The sequence below is a fragment of the Zingiber officinale genome, chromosome 8B (genome assembly GCF_018446385.1).
Source record: "Zingiber officinale cultivar Zhangliang chromosome 8B, Zo_v1.1, whole genome shotgun sequence".
Classification (NCBI taxonomy): Eukaryota; Viridiplantae; Streptophyta; class Magnoliopsida; order Zingiberales; family Zingiberaceae; genus Zingiber; species Zingiber officinale.
In genome coordinates this window covers 22043357-22058071 of record NC_056001.1, presented here as the reverse complement: position 1 = coordinate 22058071, position 14715 = coordinate 22043357, and positions in this window count along the sequence as shown.

The window sequence follows — 14715 nt, the reverse complement described above, 5'->3', positions numbered from 1 at the left end:
ACAACATCCTGTTTACCCATTAATAGTGATCTCCCAATGCATTGTCACTCTACGCTACGATTTCACCATCAACGGAATTAAACTAATGAATGAAATAACAAAATATTAAATGAAACCTAATCTAGTAAATGAAAGACAATACAAATAAAGGAAGGCTAATCTAACCTAAATTACAATTGCACTAGAATAAAAAGCAACATGAAGTAAAGCATGAATGAAACTAAGAACACACAGCAAGTGATAGAGCCGTCTGGCAGCCTCCGAAACCACCTATGTGCAGATTCCGATAGAGTGGTGAGAAATACCCGGCACTTTACGCCATTAGAGTATTGATGCAAGGTGGCGACGCTGTCGAACTTCCCCAAATGATCGTCGGGGTCGGTCGTTCCATTGTAAGCTCCGATCGGCGGTGGTGTATAGTATTTTGGTAACGGATCCCAATGTATGACTTCAGAGAATTGTCGGTGAACCTGCTCGGGTGGTGCGTCCGCTCGGGGAGCTTTGCCCTTCCTATGATCCCGAATGGGAGGCTCATCGGATGAAGATCCTTGCTCCCCGTGGGCGGGCGCGATTTCTGGGGGAGTACGGAAGAGAGCCCGAGGGAACCCTCCCGTTGAAACATATTCCGGGCGGTCTGCCTGCGCCGCCCGGCCTGCTGAAGCCGAGGTTGTTTGCTGTTGCGCTCGCTCAGCTTGTGCTTTCTCCTTTTGCTGCGCCACTATCTGGGCCGCCCTCGCCTCAACTATAGCGTCAAACTCTTCTTGTGAGAGTGCCACGGTACGTAGTCTTCCAGCCTCGTCCATTGCCTCTGCTCGGATGCAGGTGCGTTCCCACAGACGGCGCCAAATTGATCCTGTCCGAATCAGAAGTCAAAGGACGCTGGGGACGTGGCGCTCCCTGCTGGATCCTCGAGTGCTCCGGCGAACCTGCAACAAAACCGAGCCGGGAGGGGTGTCCCGGCGACGGCCCTCCGACGCTCAAGTCAGGCGAGGAATAACAAAGAGGTGGCTTCAGAGATTCATACCAGCGTCTCTCCGGTGAAGAAATGGAGACCTTATATAGACCTCTCGAAGGAGCCTGGGCGCGCCAATCAAAGCAATCACCTGCTTTCGACCATGCCCAGGTATGGGTTTGTCAGAAGGGCATCCATAAGGCCATACCGCTACTGTATCAACCTCTCCATGATGTGACGGCGAGATCCTCCATCGTGCAATCTTGTGTACGGCATAATCATCAGACATGCCTTTGTTGACATCCCATATCCCGAGCCGAACGAATAGGCCGCTCGGCTAACCTTTGTATCCTCGCCCTTATCCTGGCCGAGCGGACCACCCGCTCGGCCCTTCGGTCCCAGCCGGGCAGACACCCGCTCGGCCATTCAGTCTTCCCGCCTTGGCGTCGGAAACCCAAGCCCATGGCTGGGTTATCTCTGGCTCCACTCGGACCTGCTCAACTGCTCGACGCGGCCATTACCCGCTTAGTCAGCCCTCCATCTGTCCTCAGGCTGGGACCCTTCAGGAAGTGGGTCCCCCATTCTTACCGCCGGATCACTTGCCTTCCCTTCAAGTCTAGTCGAAGGAGGCAGTGAGTCCGACTGACTAGACTATGTGTCCGAGCGGGCGGTCGTCGCCTTACCGTCGCTTATAATATCCTTTGAGCCGTTCGGCCCTTATGCCAAATTCAGCCGCTCAGCTCTTCGTTTTGGATGTCTTGGCGCTCAACGTGGATGTTTGCTTGTCTAAATCTTCTCGAAAATCACGCAAATCCTTTTCATTAAGTCGAAGCATGCGCAGTATGGGCGCATTAATTGCGCCTGGTGCCAGAGCGCCACGTGGCTCTTCTCGCGTGGCGGTGATGATCCGTACGATGGGACGCCGATTATTTTGAAATGGACGGTTAGATGATGACCTCATCTCTCGTGACCTGCATCCGACGGACGAGGCTGACCAGCCTCGTTCGGATAAAGCCTTCGTCTTCGCCTTTACGCTGCATTCTCTGTTTCATTGCGCGTCCTCCGTCGAAGGTGCCCGTGGCTGCATCATTCTGGCTGTCCTAGTTCTTGCCTCTTGGTGGTTTTCGGCTTTCCGGTGATCCTCTCCGTTCATCTTCCCTCCGTAAGCTTCTCCCTTCCTTTCGTTCGGCCTTTCCCTTTCGCGTGGAACTCCTTTCGTTCCCTTGCTTGCGAACTCTTATCTGTCCTCCGTTTCCGAGTTTCTTTCGGCTTCCTTCTTTCTTTTTCTTGGTACTTTAGTCATGGCAAGCACTTCTGTACCCACTGTTGATGTTCATGGTCCTTGGTATATGACCATGGAGAGTCGGTTTGATGAAGAGGGCGCTCGGCGTCTTGTTCGGACGTACGGGATCCCGGACGACCATGAAATAGTTGTAGCCGACCCGACCGACCGGCCCCATAACCCGCCGATCGGTACCATTTGTTTTTTTCTGGACCAATTCCAGGGCGGCCTTAGATTTCCCACCCATCCTTTTGTTTTGGAAGTTTGTAATTATTTTCGCATCCCGCTCGGCCAACTTGTGCCGAATTCCTTTAGGCTGCTGAGCGGGGTGGTCGTCCTCTTTAGGCTGCACAATATCCCACTCGACCCCCAAATATTCCACTACTTCTTCTACCCCAAACAATCCGAGTTGGGTACTTTTATTTTCCAAAGTAGAATAGGCTTCAAATTTTTTGAGAATATGCCGACCTCCAACAAGCACTGGAAGGAGTTCTTCTTCTATATACGACTTCCCGAGCGGCCAGCATTCAGAACCAAATGGCAGACCGCTGTGCCGACCCAGCCGGAGCTCGGCAAATTCAGAAGCAATCCAGCCTACCTTCATGCGGCAAACTGGTTGTCCGGTCAGCGGTACAAAATCGACCAGTTGCTTCTCAAGGGGGTGTTGTACATTTTTGGATTATCTCCCGTTCGGGCCAATCTCCCCTCGCATGAGTAAGGACTCTTTACTCCCTTCGCCTTTTTATCCAAGCGATTTTAATTTTTCCCTGCAGTGAAGTCATGTGCGCTCAAGGCTACCGATCATCGAAATTGAAGGGTGGAAATTGAGGGTGCTACTACCAAAAAGAACTCGCCGAGCGGGTCTCATCCCAACCGCCCGGCAGATGCAGGGGGGGGCGCAATCCGCCCTGAAACAGAGGTTGCCCGTCCGCTTCAGCGGAGGTTGAGGCGGATCACTTCCTGCTCCGCCCACGAGCCGGAGTCCCCAGGCCGGATTCACCATCTGGAAGTTCGCGGAAGCGTCGAAGAGGCTCCACCTTCCCGACCCAAGAGGGCGAACCACAGGCGTCGATCGAGGTCGCTTCAGATCGCACGCCGTCGCGGATCGGGACCCCGGTGGCCTTGCCCACAGCCCTCGGCTCTCCTCCACGGACTCGTCGTCGCCACGACGGTTGGGTGAAACTTCAACCATAGGGGAGTCCTCGGGCAGCGCCGGCCGGCCATCCGACCATCAAGACTACCCTTCGATTCCCATCGGAGGAATATTTATTGTCTGCCGATCGGCCATCGAGCCCCGTTCATGAAATAACCTTGACGGGTCCGCTCGCCAAACTTTTCGAGGACGCCCAGATTCGGGTGGCCCTCATGACGCTCAAGCAGCTCGGCGATAATCATATGCAGCAAGCCACTCAGGTAGGTTCATTTTTCTTCCTGTGCCATGCTACTGTTCAGTTCCTGATTTTGTTATTTCTCTTACAGCATTGGGCGGAGCAAATCACCACTAGCCATCGGCTGGCCGAGCTGGAGGACCTCATGGAAAAACTCCAAGTCTCGGGGGGTCCATCGGCCGAGCTGGAGAAACAAGCCCGTGAGGCCGAACAGAAGAAGGCCGCCGACCTGGCTACAGAGGTGGCTCGACTTGAAGGCCTGGTGAAGAAGCGCGACGAAGACATGAAGCGCGCCAGTAGCCGGAAGAAGCGGGCGATCGCTGATATGGACAAAATGAAAGTTGAAGTCCGAGCCCTAGATCAGCGATCTAAGGAGCTGGAAGCCCAACTAACTGCCGAACGGGATGGGCGCTCAGCTGAACGCACGAAAGCGGAGGTGGATCAGAAAGTCCTCCACGATTCACTGATTGCCTCCCGGGCGGCGCTCAGAAACTACAAGGAAGGGGAGCCGAGTCGTCTGGCTGCTGCACGTCAAGATTACCTCCGCTCGGAGAGGTTTGGCACGAAATTTGGCGGCAGCGTCTCTTCGACCTTTGCCGAGGCCGTTAAGGTCACTGTGGCCTACTTGAAGAAGGGTGGCCACCTTCCTGCGGGAATGCACATTCCCGCCTCCGACCTGGCGGTCATGATAGACGGCTTCTTCAACTTCGAAGACCCTGAGTGAGGAGTGTTCCTTGTCTGTACCTTGTTTTTACGTTTCCTAAGCCCAGCGCAATTTTTTGCACTTGCCGTTCGGCATGCTTCCCTTTTAATATAATTATGTCTTTGCTTGTGTCTTCCTATCCATAATATTCTTCTGTTTGTTTAACGTTTATGCTTAGAGTTAGTCATGCTCTTAAGCGTTCTCCGTCACGCGGCCGGTCAGCTTAACCCATTAAACAAAATCCGAGCAGGAGGGCCTACTCGTTCTACACATATCTAGCCAGTGTGAACTCAACAAACGCCAAGTATCGAAGGACCAACGCCCGAGCAGGCCTAAATGTTTTAATACTTGTGGTTTTCGCGGTTTCTTATTCTCTGATATTCATTCGTCCGCCCGGGGTATTTATAGTCGCCGGACCGACTCTCGATTTTTAACGACGGAGCTCGTCGGTCTTCTACTCGGGGATTTATAGACGCCGGCCCGTCTCTACGGTTTAACACCTGGGCTAGACGGTCTTCCGCTCGGATATTTATAGCCGATCGGCGCGGCTCTCGATCTTTAACGACGGAGCTCGTCGGCGCGGATATTTATAGCCGGTCGGCGCGACTCTCGATATTTAACGACGGAGCTCGTCGGCGCGGATATTTATAGCCGGTCGGCGCGACTCTCGATCTTTAACGACGGAGCTCGTCGGTCTTCCGCTCGGACGTTTATAGACGCCGGCTCGTCTCTCGATCTTTAACGTCGGAGCTCGTCGGCGCGGATATTTATAGCCGGTCGGCGCGGCTCTGGAGCTCGTCGGCCGTATTAGCGGATATTTATAGCCGGTCGGCGGCTCTAGATCTTTAACGACGGAGCTCGTCGGCGGATATTTATAGCGGTCGGATATTTATAGCGGTCGGCGGCTCTAGATCTTTAACGGAGCTCGTCGGGCGGATATTTATAGCGGTCGGTGCGGTTCTAGATCTTTAACGGATCTCGTCGGTAGCGGATATTATAGCCGATCGGTGCGACTCTAGATCTTTAACGACGGAGCTCGTCGGCGTGGATATTTATAGCCGGTCTGCGATGTTTAATAGCGGAGCTCGTCGGCGCGGATATTTATAGCCGGTCGGCTCTCGATCTTTGCCGGAGCTCGTCGGCGCGGATATTTATAGCCGGTGGCTCTCGATCTTTAACGACGGAGCTCGTCGGTAGCCGCTCGATATTTATGGACGTCGGTGCGGATATTTATAGCCGGTCGGCGGCTCTAGATCTTTAACGACGGAGCTCGTCGGCGCGGATATTTATAGCGGTCGGCGCGGCTCTAGATCTTAACGACGGAGCTCGTCGGCGGATATTTATAGCGGTCGGTAGCGGCTCTCGATCTTAACGCACGGGCTCGTCGGTAGCGGATATTTATAGCGGTCGGCGCGGCTCTCGATCTATACGACGGAGCTCGTCGGCGCGGATATTTATAGCCGGCGGTGCGGCTCTATAACGACGGAGCTCGTCGGCGGATATTTATAGCCGGTCGGGCGGCTCTCGATCTTTGACGGAGCTCGTCGGCGGATATTTATAGCCGGTCCGCGGCTCTCGATCTTTAACGGCGGAGCTCGTCGGTCTTCCGCTCGACGTTTATAGGCGTCGGCTCGTCTCTCTTTAACGTCTGAGCTCGATGGCGCGGATATTTATAGCGGTCGGTAGCGGCTCTAGATCTTTAACGGCGGGCTCGTCGGTAGCGGATATTTATAGCGGTCGCGGCTCTCGATCTTTAACGACGGGCTCGTCGGCGTGGATATTTATAGCCGGTCGGTGCGACTCGATCTTTGCGGAGCTCGTCGGTAGCGGATATTTATAGCGGTCGGCAGCGGCTCTCGATCTTTACAGCGGGCTCGTCGGCGCGGATATTTATAGCCGTCGGCGCGACTCTCGATTTTAACGCGGAGCTCGTCGGTCTTCCGCTCGGACGTTTATAGACGCCGGCTCGTCTCTCGATCTTTAACGTCGGAGCTCGGCGGTCTTCCTTCGGATATTTATAGGCCGGCTCGTCTCGATTTCCGGCGGAGGTTTATAAGCCGGTCCGTCTCCGGTTTCCGGCGGAGGGTTTATAGGCCTGATCCGTCTCCCGTTTCCGTGGAAGGTTTATAAACGGACCGTCTCCCGTTTCCGTAGGAGGGTTTATAGACCGGACCGTCTCCGGTTTCGTAGGAGGGTTTATAAAGCCGGACCGTCTCCGGTTTCCGTAGGAGGGTTTATAGGCCGGACCGTCTCCGGTTTCGGCGGAAGGTTTATAGGACCGTCTCCGGTTTCCGTCGGAAGGTTTATAAACCGGACCGTCTCCAGTTTCCGGCGGAGGGTTTATAGCGCCGGACCGTCTTTCGGTAGGAGGGTTTATAGGCCGGACCGTCTTCCGGTTTCCCGGCCGAAGGGTTTATAGACGCCGGACCGTCTCCCGGTTTCCCAGCCGGAGGGTTTATAGACGCCGGACCGTCTCCCGGTTTCCCGGCCGAAGGGTTTATAGACGCCGGACCGTCTCCCGGTTTCCCGGCCGGAGGGTTTATAGACGCCGGACCGTCTCCCGGTTTCCCGGCCGGAGGGTTTATAGACGTCGGACCGTCTCCCGATCTTTAACTGAGCTTGCATATATAAACCTCCCGGCCGAGCGGCTCGGGGGACCTTCGGATAACCAGCCGTTCGGCTATGAACACAGAATGCCTTGGGAATAATTTGTTTCCTGCGACAAAAGGAGTACAACTATTTTGAATTTACACAAAATAGAGCAACAGCGCACCTCTCACCTAGCTATATATGGCTGAAGGTGATTTGCACTCCAGGACCGGTCCAGCATCCGACCTTCCGCATCCTTGAGGTAATAAGCGCCCGAACGGAGCTTCTCGACCACTTCAAAGGGTCCTGCCCAGGGAGCTTCCAACTTGCCGACCTCTCCGACCGGCTTAACTTTCTTCCAAACTAGGTCGCCTACTTGAAAGGCTCTGGGGATCACGCGCCGGTTGTAGTTCTGTTTCATACGTTGCCGGTACGCCATCAGCCGTACGGACGCTTTAGCTCTTTCCTCTTCGACCAAGTCTAGCTCCATGCTCCTCCGTTCGGCGTTATCTTCATCATAGTTTTGCACCCGAACGGACTCCACCCCAACTTTAATCGGGATGACTGCTTCGCCTCCATATACCAAGTGAAATGGAGTGACGCCCGTTCCCTCTTTTGGTGTCGTGCGGAGAGCCCATAGGACGCCCGGCAGCTCGTCTACCCAGCTGCCTCCTTCATGGTCGAGCCGAGTCCGTAAAATTCTGAGGATCTCTCGGTTGGTTACCTCGGCTTGACCGTTACTCTGGGGGTTTGCCACCGATGTGAAGTGCTGCTCGATGCCATAACTTTCGCACCACTCCCCGAGCAACTTCCCCGTGAATTGACGTCCGTTGTCGGAGACGAGTCGTCTTGGGATGCCAAAGCGGCAGATGATATTTTGCCATATGAACTTTTTAACCATCTGCTCGGATATCTTTGCAAGTGGCTCAGCTTCTACCCATTTTGAGAAGTAGTCGACCGCCACCAATAAGAACTTCCGCTGCCCGGTAGCCATGGGGAAGGGTCCCACGATGTCCATCCCCCATTGGTCGAACGGGCAGGCCACAGTTGATGCTTTCATCTCCTCTGCCGGTCGGTGGGACATGCTGTGATACTTCTGAAAGGATAGACAATTTGCCACGGTCCGGGCAGCATCCTTTTGAAGTGTTGGCCAAAAATACCCGGCTAGCAAAATCTTCCTGGTTAATGACCGTCCGCCTGGATGTCCACCGCATGAACCTTGGTGCACTTCTCGAAGGATGTACTCGGCATCTTCCCAGCTGACGCATTTTAGGAGCGGACGGGAGAAGGCCTTCTTGTAGAGTTGATCTCCTACGAGGGTGAATCGACTAGCCCTTCTCTTCAGTAAATGAGCTTCTCCCCGGTCGGATGGGGTAGCTCCCGAGCGCAAAAACTCCACAATAGTTGTCCTCCAGTCGCTCGGGTATGTGATGCCCTCCATCCGATCGACATGTGCTACTAAAGATACTTGCTCGATCGGCTTCTGAGAGCCGACCGGGGATAACGCGCTTGCCAGCTTGGCCAATTCATCCGCGACTTGATTCTCCGCCCGGGGGATCTTCTGAATAATCACCTCCCTAAAGTTGAGCTTAAGTTTTTCAATAGCCTCCACGTAGAGCTTGAGCCTTGTACTATTTATCTCGAAAATCCCTGAGATTTGCTGAGCAGCCAACTGGGAATCTGAATAGAGGATGACCCGGACGGCTCCAACGTGCCGAGCGGCCTGCAATCCAGCAATAAGGGCTTCATATTCTGCTTCATTGTTGGTCGCTCGGTAATCTAGCCGGACGGAGAGCTGCATCCGCTCTCCTTGTGGGGACAACAAAACTATGCCAATTCCGCTCCCGTGTCTAGTGGACGATCCATCCACGAACACTTTCCACACAGCTTCAGGTTCCGGGTCATGCACCTCTGTCACGAAATCGGCTAAGGCTTGTGCTTTGATAGCCGAACAGGGTTGATATTGGATATCAAATTCGCTTAGCTCGGTTGTCCATTTGATGAGCCATCCGGAAGCTTCTGGATTTAAAAGCACTCGTCCCAACGGGCTATTAGTCTTGACGATAATCGTGTGCGCCAGGAAATAAGGACGAAGCCTCCGAGCGGCAAGGATCAAAGCAAAGGCCAACTTCTCGAGTCCGGTGTAGCGGGTTTCAACATCTTTCAAGATATGACTAAGGAAATATACAGGTTGCTCCTCACCTCCCGACCGGACTAACGCCGATCCCACAGCATGCTCGGTTGAGGATAAATAAATGTGCAACGGTTCGCCGACAGTTGGCTTGGCTAGCACAGGTAGGGAATTTAAGTACGTCTTCAGTTCTTCAAAGGCCCGATCGCAGTCTTCATTCCATTGGAACCTTATAGCTTTGCGGAGGATTTTGAAGAACGGAAGGCTCCGGTCGGCAGTCCTGGAGATGAAGCGTGATAGCGCTGTAATTCGACCGGTCAGTCTCTGTACTTCCCTCATGTTTCTGGGCGGTGGCATGTCCTGAAGAGCCTTCACCTTGCTAGGATTAGCTTCAATACCCCGTTCAGTCACAATATAGCCCAAGAAACGTCCTCCTTTGGCGCCGAACAAACACTTATGAGGATTTAGCTTGACCCCATATTTTCTGAGTGTATGGAAGGTTTCTTCCATATCTTTGCATAAAGTGGCCGCTCGGAAGGATTTGATGAGGATGTCATCTACATAGACCTCCAGGTTGTGTCCGATTTGCTCGCGGAAGACCCTATTCATCAATCTTTGATATGTTGCTCCGGCATTCTTCAGTCCGAACGGCATCACCGTATAGCAATACGTCCCGTCCGGTGTAACGAAGCTAACTTTTTCCTGATCTTCCGGGGCGAGCGGTACTTGATGATAGCCTTGGTAGGCGTCCAGCATACATATAAGCTCGCATCCGACTGTAGAATCTACGAGCTGGTCGATTCGGGGCAGAGGGTAGAAATCCTTCGGGCAGGCTTTGTTCAGATCTCTGAAGTCGATGCATACCCTCCATTTGTTGCCCGGCTTGGAGACGAGCACCACATTGGCTAACCAACTTGGGAATTGAACCTCCCGTATGTGGCCGGCCTCTAAGAGCCTTTCTACTTCCGCTCGAATGATAATATTCTGCTCGGCGCTGAAATCTCTTCTCCTTTGTTTTACTGGCCGAGCGTCCGGCCGGACGTGAAGCTTATGTTGGGCTATGCTGGGGGAGACACCAGGCAGCTCATGCGTCGACCAGGCGAAGACGTCATGATTCATCTGGAGGCATTTGACCACTTCTTCTTTCTGTTCGTCCTCCAGGTCGGCGGCAATAAAGGTTGTAGCCTCCGATCGGCTCGGATGGATCTGAACCTCCTCCTTTTCATCATAAATTAAAGCAGGAGGTTTCTCGGTTATGGCGTGTACCTCGATCCGCGGAGCCTTTCGCGCGGCGCTGGATTCGGCTCGGACCATTTCCACATAGCATTTCCGAGCGGCTAACTGATCTCCTCGTACTTCACCGATTTTGTCCTCGACCGGGAATTTGATCTTCTGGTAGAACGTTGACACAGCAGCTCGAAATTCACTTAACGCCGGTCAGGATGAAGGGAGTCGACCACCACAAAGTTTGTTGTCCTCGTTCTCCGGAGCGGTTCTTCCCCTAAGGAGATAGCCAGTCTTACTTGTCCGACCGGAAGAACCTCATTGCCCGTAAACCCGTAGAGGGGGGTTGTCATGGGCAGCAGCTCGGCTTGATCGATTTGTAGTTGATCAAAGGCCTTTCTGAAGATGATGTTGACCGAGCTGCCAGTGTCAATGAAGATACGGTGGATGGTGTAGTTGGCTATCACCGCTTTGATGATAAGGGCATCATCATGCGGCACCTCAACTCCCTCAAGATCCTTGGGCCCGAAACTGATCTCGGGTCCGCTCGCCTTTTCTTGGCTGCAACCCACCTCATGGATTCTGAGCTGCCGAGCGCTTGCTTTTCTCGCCCTGTGTGAATCTCCTCCGGTCGGCCCACCCGCAATAATATTGATTTCTCCCCGGGAGGTGTTGTTTCTGTTCTCCTCTTCCCGAGCGGACTGCCTAGGTCGCTCATTGGACCTTCGAGAGCGATCTTCATGCCTTGGAGGGAAACGCTGTTCGGGAGATCTCCTATATGTTCGCCGACCGGACTCTTGATGCCGCTGCCGGCGGTCGGGTGAAGGCGATCGACGAGGGCCACCCCGTCGTACGGGATGGGTGATTGAAGGCAAGCCCCGACAGTCGCGGGTGTTGTGGGAGTCAGTATTATGGAAAGAGCAAAACATTGGGGTCCATACCCTCTTTTTCTTCATCCTTGGCCGCTCGGCCGCTACCTCTTGGACCACCGGGGACTTCGCATGATGTGCCCGGGATGCCTCAACTCTTGGTCCTCTTGGTGGCTGATGGGCAGCGGGCTGCTTTCGTTCGGCTTGGGCCGGACGTTCGGCATGAGTTCCCTTCCGTCGGGCAGCCTCCGCCTCTTCCACATTTATATACTCATTCGCCCGGTGTAGCATGTGGTCGTAGTCTCTGGGCGGTTTGCGAATGAGCGTGCGGAAGAAATCCCCTTCCGCGAGGCCTTGCGTGAATGCGTTTACCATCGTCTCCGAGGTGGCTGTGGGGATGTCCATCGCTATTTGATTAAACCGCTGTATATACGCCCGGAGAGATTCTCTTGGTTCTTGTTTGATGGTGAACAGGCTGACGCTTGTCCTTTGATAACGTCGGCTGCTCGCAAAGTGATGAAGGAATGCCGTTCGGAACTCCTGGAAGCTAGTGATAGAGCCGTCTGGCAGCCTCCGAAACCACCTATGTGCAGATTCCGATAGAGTGGTGAGAAATACCCGGCACTTTACGCCATTAGAGTACTGATGCAAGGTGGCGACGCTGTCGAACTTCCCCAAATGATCGTCGGGGTCGGTCGTTCCATTGTAAGCTCCGATCGGCGGTGGTGTATAGTATTTTGGTAACGGATCCCAATGTATGACTTCAAAGAATTGTCGGTGAACCTGCTCGGGTGGTGCGTCCGCTCGGGGAGCTTTGCCCTTCCTATGATCCCGAATGGGAGGCTCATCGGATGAAGATCCTTGCTCCCCGTGGGCGGGCGCGATTTCTGGGGGAGTACGGAAGAGAGCCCGAGGGAACCCTCCCGTTGAAACATATTCCGGGCGGTCTGCCTGCGCCGCCCGGCCTGCTGAAGCCGAGGTTGTTTGCTGTTGCGCTCGCTCAGCTTGTGCTTTCTCCTTTTGCTGCGCCACTATCTGGGCCGCCCTCGCCTCAACTATAGCGTCAAACTCTTCTTGTGAGAGTGCCACGGTACGTAGTCTTCCAGCCTCGTCCATTGCCTCTGCTCGGATGTAGGTGCGTTCCCACAGACGGCGCCAAATTGATCCTGTCCGAATCAGAAGTCAAAGGACGCTGGGGACGTGGCGCTCCCTGCTGGATCCTCGAGTGCTCCGACGAACCTGTAACAAAACCGAGCCGGGAGGGGTGTCCCGGCGACGGCCCTCCGATGCTCAAGTCAGGCGAGGAATAACAAAGAGGTGGCTTCAGAGATTCATACCAGCGTCTCTCCGGTGAAGAAATGGAGACCTTATATAGACCTCTCGAAGGAGCCTGGGCGCGCCAATCAAAGCAATCACCTGCTTTCGACCATGCCCAGGTATGGGTTTGTCAGAAGGGCATCCATAAGGCCATACCGCTACTGTATCAACCTCTCCATGATGTGACGGCGAGATCCTCCATCGTGCAATCTTGTGTACGACATAATCATCAGACATGCCTTTGTTGACATCCCATATCCCGAGCCGAACGAATAGGCCGCTCGGCTAACCTTTGTATCCTCGCCCTTATCCTGGCCGAGCGGACCACCCGCTCGGCCCTTCGGTCCCAGCCGGGCAGACACCCGCTCGGCCATTCAGTCTTCCCGCCTTGGCGTCGGAAACCCAAGCCCATGGCTGGGTTATCTCTGGCTCCGCTCGGACCTGCTCAACTGCTCGACGTGGCCATTACCCGCTTAGTCAGCCCTCCATCTGTCCTCAGGCTGGGACCCTTCAGGAAGTGGGTCCCCCATTCTTACCGCCGGATCAATTATGAAAAACACAAAAATACCATGTCGTGTCATACATACATCATTTAGTTCTAGCGAATTTCCTTTTGAAAATTATTTATTTTGATGTATGCCATAAATCATCATGCATTATTTTTAATTCCTTGCAATTAAGGACAAATGACATTTATTAACAAGTAACATCCTTGGTGGATGTTCAAAATTCTTAAAATGCCTAGATAGAAATGCATGATCCCTAGTTTAGGGCAAAACCAAACTTTACATCTCATAAAGACTTATAAGGTGACTTGTATGTGTTTTATTGCACATTAGATATAAGTTAGATGTTAGGACGATAAACGAAACTCAAGATGTTGATTTAGTGCATCTAGTTGAGTTTTAGGTGTAGGACTGTTGGGCCGGCTAGAAGGGGGGGTTGAATAGCCCTGAATAAAACACAACCCTTTCTCGAACAATTAAGCTAACACTTGAAAAATAGATTAAGCAGAAAATAAGGCATAAAAACGAGGCACCGGATTTGACTTGGTTTCAACCGGGGAGGTTGTTAATCCAAGGAAGATGGTTGCACTAAGAACTCCTTCAGGCGGAGAAGCCTCGTTTACAGCAGTGTTGGCACAAAAAGAAAGAAGCTAATCAAAGCAATGGAAGCACACAAGTGTTGTTACAATTTCTGAAATAATGAAAAGCTTCTGGACCAAGGCTATATTTATAGCCTTGGTCGGGGCGCCTGGAAGGGGTTCCGGGCGCCCTGGGGGGATAAAACTTTATCCCCAACGTTCAGATCGCGTAAATCGCGATCCTGGTCAAAATCAGGGTACGGGCGCCCCGGAGGGCTCCGGGCGCCCCGGACTGTTCCGGGCGCCCCGGAGCCTAAAGTCAATAGCGTTGACTTTTTCATCCGGGACCTCTTCTCTAGTTCAGTCCCTTCTCGGTCCGGTTCTTCTCCTTCGGATCCGCTCGCTTGGGTGATCTCTGCCATCCGGAAAAGGGCTCACCCGAACCCAACTTCCGGTCTTCTCGAGCGAGCTTCCCTCCGGCTTCTCGTCCCTCGGAATCGCTGTGTGTTTCCTTCTCGTCCGCCGGTGTACTCATCCGCAGTCATCGTCCCTCGGACGCACCGCGTGCCGTCCTTCTCGCTAGCTGCGTCTCTTGCTCCCGGAGCAATCTTCCGCTCCAGCTTTCGTCCCTCGGAACCACCGCACGCTTCCTTCTCATCCGCCGGTGTACTCTTCCGCAGCACCTCGTCCCTCGGACTGCCGTCCTTCTCGCTAGCTGCGTCTTCCGCTCGACTACCTGTGTTCCTAAGCTCCTGCACACTTAGACACAAGGTTAAAACAAACAGGACCTACCTTAACTTGTTGATCACACCAAAACAACCTTGGGGTTCCAACAATCTCCCCCTTTTTGGTGTGATCAACCCAAGTTAAGCTAGGGTTAAAATAGACATAAAATAGAATTAAGTAAATTAACTTAATTTGTAATTTAAGTGCAAAAAGATAGAAAAAATTAAATCTATCTACCTCCCCCTAGACTTATACTTTCCCTTCTCCCCCTTTGATCATAAAAAAAATGGGGTTCCAAGAAAAATAATCTAAGGGTTAAAGACTTAGAAAAAATATTTCTAGAAAAGTTTTAAGTTTTTAAGAAAAAATTTCTAAGTTTCAGAAAAAAATCTTAGGAGAAAATGATTTGACAATTTTTCTAAAAAAATCCTAAGTAACAAAATTTAAAAA